The sequence below is a fragment of the Hakea prostrata genome, chromosome 1 (genome assembly GCF_041222555.1).
Source record: "Hakea prostrata isolate BN-2017 chromosome 1, UWA_Hpros_2, whole genome shotgun sequence".
NCBI classification, from domain to species: domain Eukaryota; kingdom Viridiplantae; phylum Streptophyta; class Magnoliopsida; order Proteales; family Proteaceae; genus Hakea; species Hakea prostrata.
The window spans coordinates 63,291,402-63,304,729 of record NC_142600.1 but is presented as its reverse complement, the minus strand read 5'-3'; the positions used below and the strand labels follow the sequence as shown (position 1 = coordinate 63,304,729).

Sequence of the window (13,328 nt, the reverse complement as noted above, 5' to 3'; positions counted from 1 at the left end):
CCATGTATTTCAGAAGGGGTAGGGCCTTGACATTTGAGTTCATGAAGCAGGAATTCCAGTTACTATCGACCGGAGAAGATGCTTATTGATTATAACATATTATTAAATTTTTTATTTTATTTTATTTTGAAAAATTAAAGAAATAATGAACCACATTCAGCCCGTGATATCTTACTCATTGTTTGAAAATTCACAAATAAAGTGCCAGCGGCTGAGATTTCAGCCGTTGACACGTGGCGGTCATCCAGGCTCTGGATGGCCGCTAAGATGTTGGCCGCAGACGATTACCGTACATATTAATTCTAAAATTACTACCATTCCCCAACTACCATTCCCCAAGTAGCTGGTACCTTCAAATATAATATAACTGATTTAATGAGTCATTTTGGGCCGTCAGCCAAAAACCAGAGATCGGAAAGTGGTCCTTTTGTGCTATTAACAAAAATGTACACTTTCACATCCATTCATTCTCTCTCCCTCTCCCTCTCTCTCTCGCACACGCCCCAAACCGGGTCCTCCTCCCCCAGTCAATCTTTTTGTCTACTTTGCTCCCAAAGTAGTGGAAGAACGATTTTTCTGATTCTCCTTCCGAAATCCCAGCCCCAGCTTTCTCTTTCTCTCGCTACCAAACTAATCAGAAGCTGGTCTCCACATCAATCAAAAGTGGCCGCATCTGATTCCCAACCTTAAACACCACCGCTTAGGTCTGCTCTATGCTAGCTTGAGCTGCTAGCCGAGAAGCATCAATGAGACTTCTTTCTTCTCCTCTTGGAAGCAGGTCTGTGATCAGTTATCAAAGACGAAGGGGATGAAAACGAAGAAAGTTCCAAAGAAACATCCTTCAAGGTTATATAAGACTGAGAGGAATCAGGTGAGGTAACTAGACGAAGCGGAAAATTTAGCAGAGCTCGTGACCCACGAATCCTATAAGCAGCTCGATCGTAAGCTCTTGCAGCATCTTCACCCGTCTCAAATGTCCCAAGCCAGACTCTTGCGCCCTTCTTCGCCGGATCTCTGATCTCCGCAGCAAATTTACCCCACGGACGTCGTCTTACACCTCTGTAATGCTTCGCAGGAGCCATCGACGTTCTTAAATCCTCCGGCGATGCTGGTGAAGCTGTTGCCATCGTCGTTTCCTGGAGCTCTGGTTTGACTTGAACCGCCGTCAAATCACTAACTGAACTACTACTGATGCTGTTGGCATCCTTTGATGACGACTCTTGAGAGAGTGACGGATTCCATCCAACACTAACGGCATCGTGTAGAACACCGTAGACGACCATATCCTCGGAATCATGGACATTTAACGGCAGATCTCCCCAGTCATCTGTCGTCACGCAAGGGAGAAGATTGCTGAAACTTGAACACCTGCAATACACAGGAGCATCACAAGAGTTGCTATTTGAACGAGTCTCCAATGGTACCGGTTCATCAAGTAAACGCCTTCGAATAGATTCAAGAAAAGCAAAATCAGAACCTGGGTATGTAAGCCCCAACATCTCTGTCTGAACGATTCAATTAGAGCAAACTAGAATTACTTTACTAAACAATACAAGTTGGCTGGCTTTATATAGGGCAGAACAGTGCATGCATGATGCATCTGTGCCTTTCTTTACTACTTTGGGATTTGCTGTCAACTCCAAGTGGAAGAGTTGGGGATTTAACATGCATGGCAGTGGATGAGATTCCAAGCTGTGTTGCCTACTTGGTTTCGTCGTTGTTTTTTTTATATATTTTGGAAACCACTCACGACTTGGTTTCTGTGAGCATAACCAACGTGCTGATCATGAGAGGGATGGATACCGCTTCGGTTTCAGGTGACCCATCAAATTTGCCGAAGATTCAATTTTCTGATCCCAGATTCGATTCTTTTTTTTTCCTTTTTTTGTGTTAAGGGGGAACGATTAGGTGGAGTACATGTCACGATGATGGTCCACATAGAATGCAAGTGGTTTGGTTTGGTGTTGGGATGTAGAAGCGACAGTCCGACAGAGAAGAAAGCTAGGGAAAGATATTTCCAAACACGGCAGTGTACAGGTAGGCCGTGCTCCCCCGCCACAAAAAAAGAACATTTTAAAATTCATATGGTTGTTCCCAAAAAAGAAATGAATATCTAAGATGGTTCGGATAAGAACTTCAAAGTTTCATTTGGATAACGATCGCAGACGACAAGGCTGTGGGTCCCACAATTGCTGTCTCTCTTAATTTCCTACCCTAATTTACCAATTGCATCAGATGTCGCTGGCAGTAGACGAAAACCCGGTAAAGTAAATGGAGACACTTCCTCATTTTTTTAACCCGCTAAAAGTAGTACTATTCATTTTAAGTCACACATGAAAATTACTATTCATGCATGAGTTTGCAAAACTTTGTTGGACAACTTCTCTTTTAGAATTTTCTTTTTTTTTTTTTTTGGTAAATTTCTCTCTTAGAATTGATACTGATAAATTTGTAAGTAGTTCTATTCATGATTGGTTGAATTTTTTTGATGCAAAATTTGGAGATTCTAGTTATTATGAACATGTGCATACGATTAATAGTATATTTTGTTCGGTTATTTGGTATGCAAGAAATGAATTTCTATTTAGTGGTAAGAGTGCTCCACTTTCTAATACAATGACTTGGATAAATGGGTTACTCAGTGAAGTTCAGTGGGTGTAAGAGCATACTTCTCTCCAGGGTCTAATTGATAGCGTGGACGTCTCAGCATACAACTTTAGTGCTTTAGATGCAAATCTTTCACCACCTCAGACATATTTCAAGATTTTCTCAAATGCTTCGTGGGACAAATCTTCAAGGAATTCTCGGAAGAGCAACATTGTTTGGAGTCCTATAGGATATTTTGTTCTTGCAAAGGCTACTTTTGGGTTTGGTTTTTCAGCGCTTGCAGCAGAATTAGAATCAATTAGAGAAGCTATATTAGTTATTAGTAATTTGCGTATTAAATAGATTGTAATCTTCTCAGATTGCCTCATAGCCATAAAGGCCTTAAATGTTCAAGTCCAACCTCTAAACTGGCCAAGTCATGGCTTAGTCCAGAAAATTTTGAGGCTCTCTGCTAGCTTAGATTATGTAACTTTTCGCTTTGTCTATAGATCTTGTAACTCTCTTGCTGATTTCTTAGCCTGTGGCTCAAAGAAATTTTAGTTTAATCGTGTTTGGTGACAGTCTTCGCTTTATTTTGTAAACACTAGTGCATTAGTCTAGAGAGTTTAATATAAGTTATTTTTTGATTTAAAAAAACAATAAATAAAACCTCTAAAAGTAAACTGTTTAATGTTCCATCTGTAATTATAAGTTCCCAACACTTTTGGATTCTTTTCACCTACTTAGCAAGTAAGACTAGTGGTACTACACTTCTACCAACGGGAGAGGTAGTTTTTTGCTCCAAACAAGCTGATGATCGAATATTTCCTCTTGTTTTTAATTAAAAAAAAAAAAGTCATATGCTACCAGAAAAGAAAAAGACATATTTATCCTTTTATTATAAATTTTTTTGGTCAATTGCAGTCATTAAAAATTAAAAAAAAAAAAAAAAAGAAAAGAAAAGAAAAGAAAAACAAACAAACAAAGTTGATTATTTATAATAGGGATAATTACTATTGGCCCCCTGTACTTTGATTTTATTACTATTGTATCCTCTGTACTTTTCAAAATTATTAATCTAACCTTTAACTTTGTCTACAATTATTATTGGCTCCCTACTGTTAAGTTCCGTTAGTTTACGGATGATGTGTCACCTTTATATTTTCTCAAAAATCCCCAAAAATACCCTTATACTTATCTCTTTACTTATTTACCCTCTTGTCAAGTTACAATAGTACTCTTAATTAACTATGGAGAAAAAAATAACTATAATCCATCTTATTCTATAAAAAAAAATCACCAAATAAAGAAAGAATGATTGAATAAAACTCAAATAGAAACCGAAGAGGAAGGAAAATCAAATTTAACTCAAATTGGAAACTGAATATCATCTAAAATATTTTCAAAATAAATGAAGTTTAGTGAAGGTGGGAAACCAAATTCGATTTGGATTTTGCTCATTTCTTTAATTCAAAATAAATGGAATTTAGTGAAGGTGGGAAACCAAATCAGATTTGGATTTTGCCCATTTCTTTAATTCAAAATAACTGAAGCTTATTGAAGTCGGAAAACCAAATCAGATTCGGATTTTGCCCATTTCTTTAATTCAAAATAAATGAATTTAAAATAAATGAAGTTTAATGAAGGTGGGAAACCAAATCGGATTTGGATTTTGCCCATTTTATTAATTCAAAATAAATGAAGTTTAGGGTAAAATTGACATATAATCTTGTTTTTATAGATAGGTAGCATCGTCTTTTGATTTCTTAATTTTAATGAAGAGCAAATTAGACATTATATATTCAAATTTAACGGTTACTTAACACCGTTATAAGTGGGCAACAGTAATTTCGTAAAGAACAGGGTTCTATTAGTAATAAAATCAAACTACAGGGGGCAACAGTAATTATCCCTTTATAATACTAATTTCAGATGGATGATGATTTATTTTGGGAATTTTCAGTCCTACCCTTGAGCTACCTCATATATTAATGGCATTTCCTAAGGTACCTAGTTTATCAGTTAGACTCTTCATTACTATCACCATTAATTTTAGTTAGTTTTTTATTTTTTGCAGATGATTGCATGTTGAAATCAGCTCATCCATTGAATACATCCTTGATTGACAAACTCCTATAACATGCAAGTTTCAGGTCACCGCATAAACAATTCAAAATCTACAAGCCTCTTCATCAGGAGAGTTCCCCTTCATAGCAGTGGGGTGTAAACGGATCAGATTCGGATAATATCCTATCGGTTTTTGGATGGATTCAGTCGGATTCGGATGATAATCTGATAATTATTTCTTAAGTATATTCTTCTAAATGGGTATAAATACAAATTGAATACAAGTTTATGATTACCTGTATATATGCTTACCATTTATTTGTGAGGGTTAGGTTTGAAATTTAAGAATTTAGCAACTGTGGTAGCTACTTCAATAGAAAATCTAGAAAAATAGTCACATATATATCACCGGTAAAATTTTTATAACAATATGAAAATAAATCTAAATAAGTAACTTAATCAGATAAATTTATCGGACGGATAATAACTGGTAAGAAGGGGATATACCATATCCACATCCTATTAATAATCGAATGGATTCGGATACCCCTAAACAGAGGTGGATGTGCATTCGGAAGCGGATTTCGGCTATCCATTTACACCCCTACATAGCAGGAGGTAAATTTCCACAACCTTAGCTATAAATGAAATCTAATCACATGAGGTGTACCTTAGATTACCTTCTACCTTTGGTAAGTAAAAAACCCACTACCATTCCAGGCGTTTACATTCCAGGGCTAGACAGAGTAGCCTGGAGCGTTGGGGTCATATGGAATGGGAAAATACAATACCTGAATAAAGGTATCATTAACAAAGGGACAAAACCACATGCTATAATTCATGGAATTTAGGAAGGACTCAAGTTCGCAGATCAACAGAAAGTTGTAATGCAGGAAATTTGGTGCTATGAAATCCAGCCCTAAACCTAGCCTAGACACTCTATCTATTTTAGGATAAAGAAGTGACTTGTGGATATTAGATCTATAAGTGGGACCTTGAATATAGTGTTGATATGTTTAGAAGATCCTAGAAAGTCAAGTCGGACCTCTTCCTTAGTGTAGATCCGAAGACCCAAAGTGAAGGAAGAAGGCTTGTGGGCCATCTTAGTTGAAGACATGGTGTTTGAATCCAAACCTATAGAAAATTAATGATGGAATTCCCTATTTGAAAACCTTGTCTGAGTTGGAGATGAAATGCACCTAGATGAATAGAAGATTGGTTGATGACTTTAGAGCATGGTTAGACATGGTTTGCAGGCATTTATCCATGTTAGGTAAATTATAGTTTATGTGTTTAAAGTTTCGTTTGATTCCAATAAGTGAAAGGCCCTCAATTCCCTGACTTAGGCTTTGCTGACTGCTTGAGTCGATTGCCTGGGTCGACTGGGTCAGTCTACCCAGCCAATCAACCCAAGGATACTGAATTCGGGCAGAATCTTCTAAATAGGGTTATATTGCTATATATACCATAGGACTTCGTTTTTTTAGTATCCCTAGCCTCCAAAACACCTAGAGAATGAAGGAAACTCCTCTCCAAGCCTCCATTAGTGTGGAAAAAGATCTGCACTCAACTCTCAAGCTTTCTCTCTCTTTTTCTTCAATCAAAGGTTAGTAATCACTTTTAAGTTATGATTCATTCTTACTATGATCATTCTCTTTTCTGAACTGAGATTATGAAGGAGATGCTGCATTGCTGCATCTTTGCAATCATATTTTCTACAATCTCTTTTATTCTCTTATGCTATGATCTTCATATTCATTCTTAACCATGATTCTTATGATTTCTTCTTAAAACTATGATCATATTCTTATTTTGATTTCTTCTAGCATTATAGAAGCATTTCCATGATTATTCATATACTTGATTTACTGTATTCATATACTATAATGAGATCTTATCATCTCTAGGCCATCTTTTTCATTCATAGCATGTTTTCTTTGAAAACTATGTTTTCTACCAAATTAGAAAGTATGATTCCAAATTAGTAAGTATTGGTTTTGATTAGTGTTTGATGTCTAAACTACGCTAGATAGTCTTAGATTACTGTTTTGGAGATTTCCTCCAAGTTTCATAGCATTCCGGATCATGTAGAATAGGTTTTGGACAAAAAGTCTGATTTTGGATTCGTATTGTTCACTGGGCCGACTGCCTGGGTCGATTGGACCCATAGAACAAAATTCCATCGAAACTTGCGAAATTTCCACCGAAATTTCCCATTTTGGAAAATGCGAAACGAAACTCATGAAGACCAAAAAAAAGTCCTCAGTTTCGATCGAAACTGTCGAAATTTCATCGAAACTTGTCGAAACCTCGAAACTTGGTTCAACCCAGTTGGACCAGCTGGTTCATGAGGAAAAAAAAATTCCCAAATTTCGCGGGGAACTTGGGAAATTTCGTGGGAAACTTCGGAAATTTCGTGGAAACTTGGGAAATTTCATGGGAAACTTGAGAAATTTCGTGGAAACTTGGAAAATTTCGTGGAAACTTGGGAAATTTCGTGGAAACCTAGAAAATTTCGTAGAAACCTAGGAAATTTTGTGAAAACTTGGGACTTTTTCCTGTAAATTTTGTAGCTTTCCCCAATTTTCAATTTTTTTGTTTATTTCATGTTTTCCCAAATACCCACGACAAATACCCCCTCCATCAAAACTTCCCTATCCAAAGTGCGTATTCCCTCAGGTTAGTTATCTTAAGCATATTGATGACCAGACTCATAAAGTTACAGTTGTCGATTAACTTGACAACCATAGGCATAAAATGTCATAGGATGTCTATGTTCGTTGGTTGGAGGAGAGGATGTTACAGGCATAGTACTACTCAGCTCACAGGATGAATCCACTCTTGACACTTCTCTTAACACTAAGTTGTATTTCCTTTTATTGTTAACTATTTTGAAGTTAGAAATTATATATTGAATGTTATGTGCTTAAGTAGTTAAGTTTATAATGTACTTTTTGGACAACTCTACATTGATGTTATATACATTGAATGACATATCTACATTGATTTTTTTAGCAAAATATACAAATGTATTATTTATACTCTTAGCTTAAATACAGGATCCCACCCCAAAATACTCTCTAAAACTAGACCTGTAAATGGATAACTGAAATCCGCCTCCGAATTCGCATTCGTATTCGTTTAAGGGTATCCGTATCCGAAAATTTTATTACCGGAAAATATCCGTATCCGTCCGCTAAGCAACCGGATTTGGATTCGGATATTTGCTTATCGAATCGGATAATATCCGGATAAATTTTTATCTGGATAGAGTAAAGTATTTAACATTTTTTCTTTAAAAATAGATGATAATCGGATTTGGATACCGGTAATCGGATTCGGATAGCAGTATTCGGTAATCGGAAATTAGAAATTTATAATAAAAAATGTAAAAAATGGACAATTATCAATCAATAATCGGATATTTTATCGAATCGGATTATTATCGGATATCCGATAAAGTTTTGGATTCGGATTCGGATGCCTTCTCTAAATTTTTGCCGGATTCGGATTCGGATAGCGGATTTGCTAATCGGATTCGGATTCAGATACTGGTGTATCCGAGCCGAATCCGGTCCGTTTACAGGCCTATCTAAAACCTGTCGAAACTTGTACGGAAAAGTCCTCGGTTTCCTCGAAATTTCCCAAATTTCCACCTAAGTTTCCCATTTTCACCCGGTCGAAACTGGAGTTTCCCTCGAATTTTTTACCATGATTGGACCAATCCACCCAGCCAATCTACCCGCAGTAACAGCAACTCCGTTTTTGATCTGTTTCGACTCCAATCTTTTGGAATTGCTTCTTATGACCTATACATGTTTTATCAAACTTGTTTAGGTGATTTTGGATCTGTTCTCTGATATCTTATTTGAAGACTATAAGTTTGGATTACGAGGTGAGTATTCCAACTCACAATATGTCTATTTACATGTCTTTATGTATTATGACATGAATGCGTGATTTAACTACCGTTGTTTAGTTCTTTTGCATCATGATACTTCTGCAACTATAGTAGCTTGTCCACATTGTTAATTTCATATTAGAATTGATTATTGATTATGAGAATGTGTTATGGACTATGAAGTGGATATGGATGTGAAAATGATTTGTATGGAATCATGATGTGATGTGGATGCTTAGGTCGTAGTTGTGGAATGGGGAATGCCCTATTGGAGTTTCTGTCTTTGGACATCAGTGGAAGTGGTATGGGACGCTTTCCTATGATGCCCCTTGACTCTTTCCCTAACTACTGGTTGACATACCTAGGATTGGTCTAGCAGTGTTTGGCTAGGAATACCCCTATTATATCAAACTTGATTTGGAAGAGTATTGAGACCGAATGACCCGTGGCAGCAATGGGGATTCATGGGCGCTCAAGACAGGTAACCAACCCATGAGGGGACATGAATCACATTGTGGGGGCCATTTATTGGTAGGGTTGCAAATAGTAGACGTGGGCTCATGGGCGTTCAAGACCGGTAACCAATCCGTGAGAGGACATGAAAGCATCCCGTCTATTATTTGTGGATGACCAGTAGAGTTGATGAGTCCGTAGTCCGGGACTATGCTAACTTTAGTGTGAAGGATACCGGAAAGGATGGCCAAGGGCAAGAAATGGACTTATTTGGATCTGAGTTGATATGACTAAGTAGATGACTTGCATTTGGCTAGGCTTTACCCTGACATGCGTCAATACTTAGACCAAACGGTTATGTGAGAGAGCGGTGACCTAAACCCCAGTCATGGAATGTCCTGAGGGATGCCTTACCCAACTACCACCGGCAGAGCCCAAGATGCCTAGATGGCTGAGGGAGAGTGAATGACCTTCCCAAAAAAGTATGATGTTATGACTTAAAGCATGTTTGCCAATAGAGACCAGCATACATATATAGAGTTAAAAGCATATTTGCATATGTTGTTTCATATCATTGCACATATGTTTGCCTGTGAATGCATGTGAAGATGCCTATTGTGTTTGGATTACTTGCTAAGTTCTTTTGAGCTTACCCTTCGGGGGACTTGTTTTTAGATGAAATTGCAGGACCGAAAGAGAACTCGTGAACCAGCAGGGAGGACCTTTCCGTATATGGTACAGCTCCGGATGTCCTTAGACAAGGTAATGAACAGTGAGGCAGCCAACACTCGGATTTGGACTGCGTTGATGGCTCCTATTGACGGCAGTCGGCATCGTCTTATTTGCCGATGGGATCGTGCGTTAGATGCTGATCTAAAGTTTCAAGAGCATGACCCAAAAGTGAAGAAGATGAAGACTGAAGAAGAAGAAGAGCCTACTGAAGATGTAGATTAGATTCTCTTATTTCTTCTAGACTTTTATTTTATTTGTATTAGCTTAGAGCTTGTCTTAGTTTCGATCTACCTTCCGCATATGTTGTGGAGTATATTTCTATTATACTCTACAGTTGTCTTTTGATTTGGTATCATGTTATTTCGCACTCTGATATTCTTTAATGATCTTTCTGAGATCCTTTCTTGACTTTTATTAATAGATTACTTGAATACAATGGTTTGTTCTTGTTTTTGATTATGTTATTGTGCTAAATGGATATGATAGTTCGTAAACTTGATCTTCGGGGCTGTGGATCACAGCGCCGGGTATTCCAGATAGGGTACTGGCTGGCGAGATGTGACAGGTGCAATGAAGAGAACTTAGTCAGCCTATACCCTGGAATGAAGAACTTTAATTGGCCTCTCAATCTTATACCTTTGTTGCTTGATCTAAAAATTGTATTAAGACCCATATCACCATGTGAAAAGAAAAAACTTCTCTCTTATGCTGGAAAAGAAGTCTTGATCAAGACTCTAACTACATTAATCCTTCTCACCTATTCCCTGTTAAACTTTCTTCTCCCCAAGGCACTGAACACACATACTTCCCTTATTAAGAACTTTTGGTGGAAAAATGAGTCCAGCTCAGGCATTAACTGGTGAAGATGGGAAAAGATGTGCTTGCCCAAGAATCAGGGTGGACTAGGGTTTGAAGACTTATATAATTTCAATAAAGTGTTACTTGCTAAACAAAGTTAGAGACTTTTAACGCAACCAAACTCCCTTTGGGCTAGCATCATAAAAGAGAAGTATCTAACGCACTACTCTTTCCTTAGTGCCCAACTCCAAAAGAGGCCTTTTAAGGTGGATAAGTGTTCTAGATGGAAGAGAGAGCCTCTTCAATCTGGACTCATGAGGAGAATAAGAAATGTCTTGAACACTCACATTGACTGGGATCCATGGATACCTAGTTCATCCCCATCATCCTTTACCATCCCTCCCAATCTTGCAGGTCCAACAATAGTGCTTGACCTTATTGACTAGCATAGTACAATGAGATCCCTCTTTCACACTTCTGAGAGACTAGCAATTCAAACTCTCCCAATCTTAACTTTAGACACCCCAATGAGTGGGACTGGACAAAAACAAAATCTAGAAATTTTAGTGTGAGATCTGCGTACTATACCTATTTGTGTTTGTTGTCCCTTAGGATTATTTCCAGGCATCCACTTCAAATTAATCACATCGGAAAAGCATTTGAAAAATCCACACATTCCCAAAGATAAGAACCATTATTGGAAAGCAGCCCATAAATGCAACATCAACTCACAAAGTACTTTTGACAGAAATGCCTATCAATTAATCATATGTCCCATATCATGTGACATAGAGAAAGTATTGTTCATATTTTATTGCACTTGCAAAAGAATGTTGGTGAAGCTCATTCTTGAGGTTGGACACTTCAGAATTCAATGGCGAAGCAAGTAAAGAGTTGATGGATTTTGCTGATTTCCGTATCAGGCCAATTAGACTTAATTCATTCAATATGGAGCACATTATGTTGGGTTGTATAGCTTGCAAGAAATTCTTTTCTCTTTAATGGTGTGCAGCCCTCTCTTCCCAACTCTACAGCCCTCTTGATTAAATTCCTAAAGATATTTTTTTCTTCATGTAATGCACAAGAAATACCACAAGGCTCTATCAAAGGACATGCCTTAACTCGAATCCTATTATCTTTAATAACTGTTATCACATCTTCTTTGATGCCGCATAGGACTCGACATCAAAAGAAGGGGACCGAAGTAGCATCATTTGGGATCCTGGAGGCTCATTTTTCGCTGCCTGTATAACATGTCACATCTACCCAACTGGTATTCAACGTACTTCAATACCCGAGGGAGTGATTCACAGTCACAAGATCAAGTTTCATGTTATCACACACTACACATGATAACATAAACATGAGTAAGAATCAATAAAAGAATCAAGTGTTTAAACTATATTAAAAATGAATAATGATCAAGGATCTCAGATGTATCTCAAAATAATGCGGAAATTAAGTAAAAGTTGGTACAACATCTATCCAAAAATGGAAAGTGAAACTAAAAAGATAAAGAAGTCAAAACTCCTAAGGTCTATATCAAGTATGTGTCTTTAATTAAATTGTATATACGAAACTCAAAAGTCACAGTTTTTCGGATAGGCTCCATTTTCCTAAGCGTAGAACTAATCTCTGTATGCACAGTCAAGACATGCACACGTATCACCGTGCTTGTTGTCACTCTGGTACATCATACGCATCGGTTCTTGGCGTCTCGTAATCTTGAAACGTTGAGGCATCTTAATCTACAATAAAATCTAAAACAATCATTGAAAGGTTTTCCATTTTCTCCAAATAGAGTTGTACGTTCACACCATGAATATATACCGTTCCTCACAGCCTGAAGTTGGGATCGAAGGCTCTTCTTTCAGACTCATCCTACTCTTGGACGCCCTCTGTTGTACTTCCATGCCCTTCTATGCCTATCTTGACCCTTGACATCTCTTTGATTCTTAAAAAACAGGTAAAAAAGAAAAAAGCGAAGAGAGGATTGTCAATTCTTCTGAGTTCTATTTCCTCACTTCAAAAGAAGCGATGACGAACGGCGAAGAAAGAGCACGATAGAGTGTTTAATGGTCATAGTGACGATGAAAGAGGCATCAAATGGAGAAGAGGGGATTTAAAATGGTAGAAGAGGGGTGAAGGGAGAACATGGAATTAAATGGGGGTAGTTATGTCATTTGGCTTTAATGAGGAGCAATATGGATATTTTGTGCAGAACTGGCAGAATCTCAGATGAAAAGTTAAAGAGTGTGCAACTTGTAATTTTTAGAATATGTAATCTGTAATATAGGGCACTAAAGATTGCAACCTAGAGTTTAAGTCCCACTAAAGCATGCAATCTGTAAAAGAAACTCCTGGTTTTGTTAGTTTAGTTAGCAAATAATTTTTTTGACAAAAAAATTAAAATAAAATTTACTAACTAAACTAATTAATGATAATGGATAACAAGCTTGAGTAGATAAACCCTATGGCATACATACGAATAAAAGCTTTTGTCTCTCAGCCCATAAGCTTATAATGGATTATATGGGTTAAGAATTTCGCACAGTTGGGTCCAGGTCCATTTGGTTATGGGTAATGGGGCCTCAAATGGGTTGACCCAAATCAGCCGAAAACCATTTGATTTTTGACCCCTCAGCCCATAAGCCAACTATTAAGTTTCATTTTTGGACCAATTCAGATCCTAATGGTCTACTTTACAAATTGACACCCCTAGTTCTACCAAGAGTTTCTCTTTGTATGTGGGATCTATTTCAGAAAACGCAAACCAGGATTCTTTGGGCCT

The 13,328-nt window shown here is 37.4% G+C and overlaps 1 pseudogene; it reads right to left on the bottom strand.

Moving 5' to 3' along the window:
* Positions 1-279: 279 nt before the first annotated feature.
* LOC149029357 (ethylene-responsive transcription factor 1A pseudogene) lies at positions 280-1,709 on the bottom strand (annotated as a pseudogene).
* Between the last annotated feature and the right edge of the window lie 11,619 nt (positions 1,710-13,328).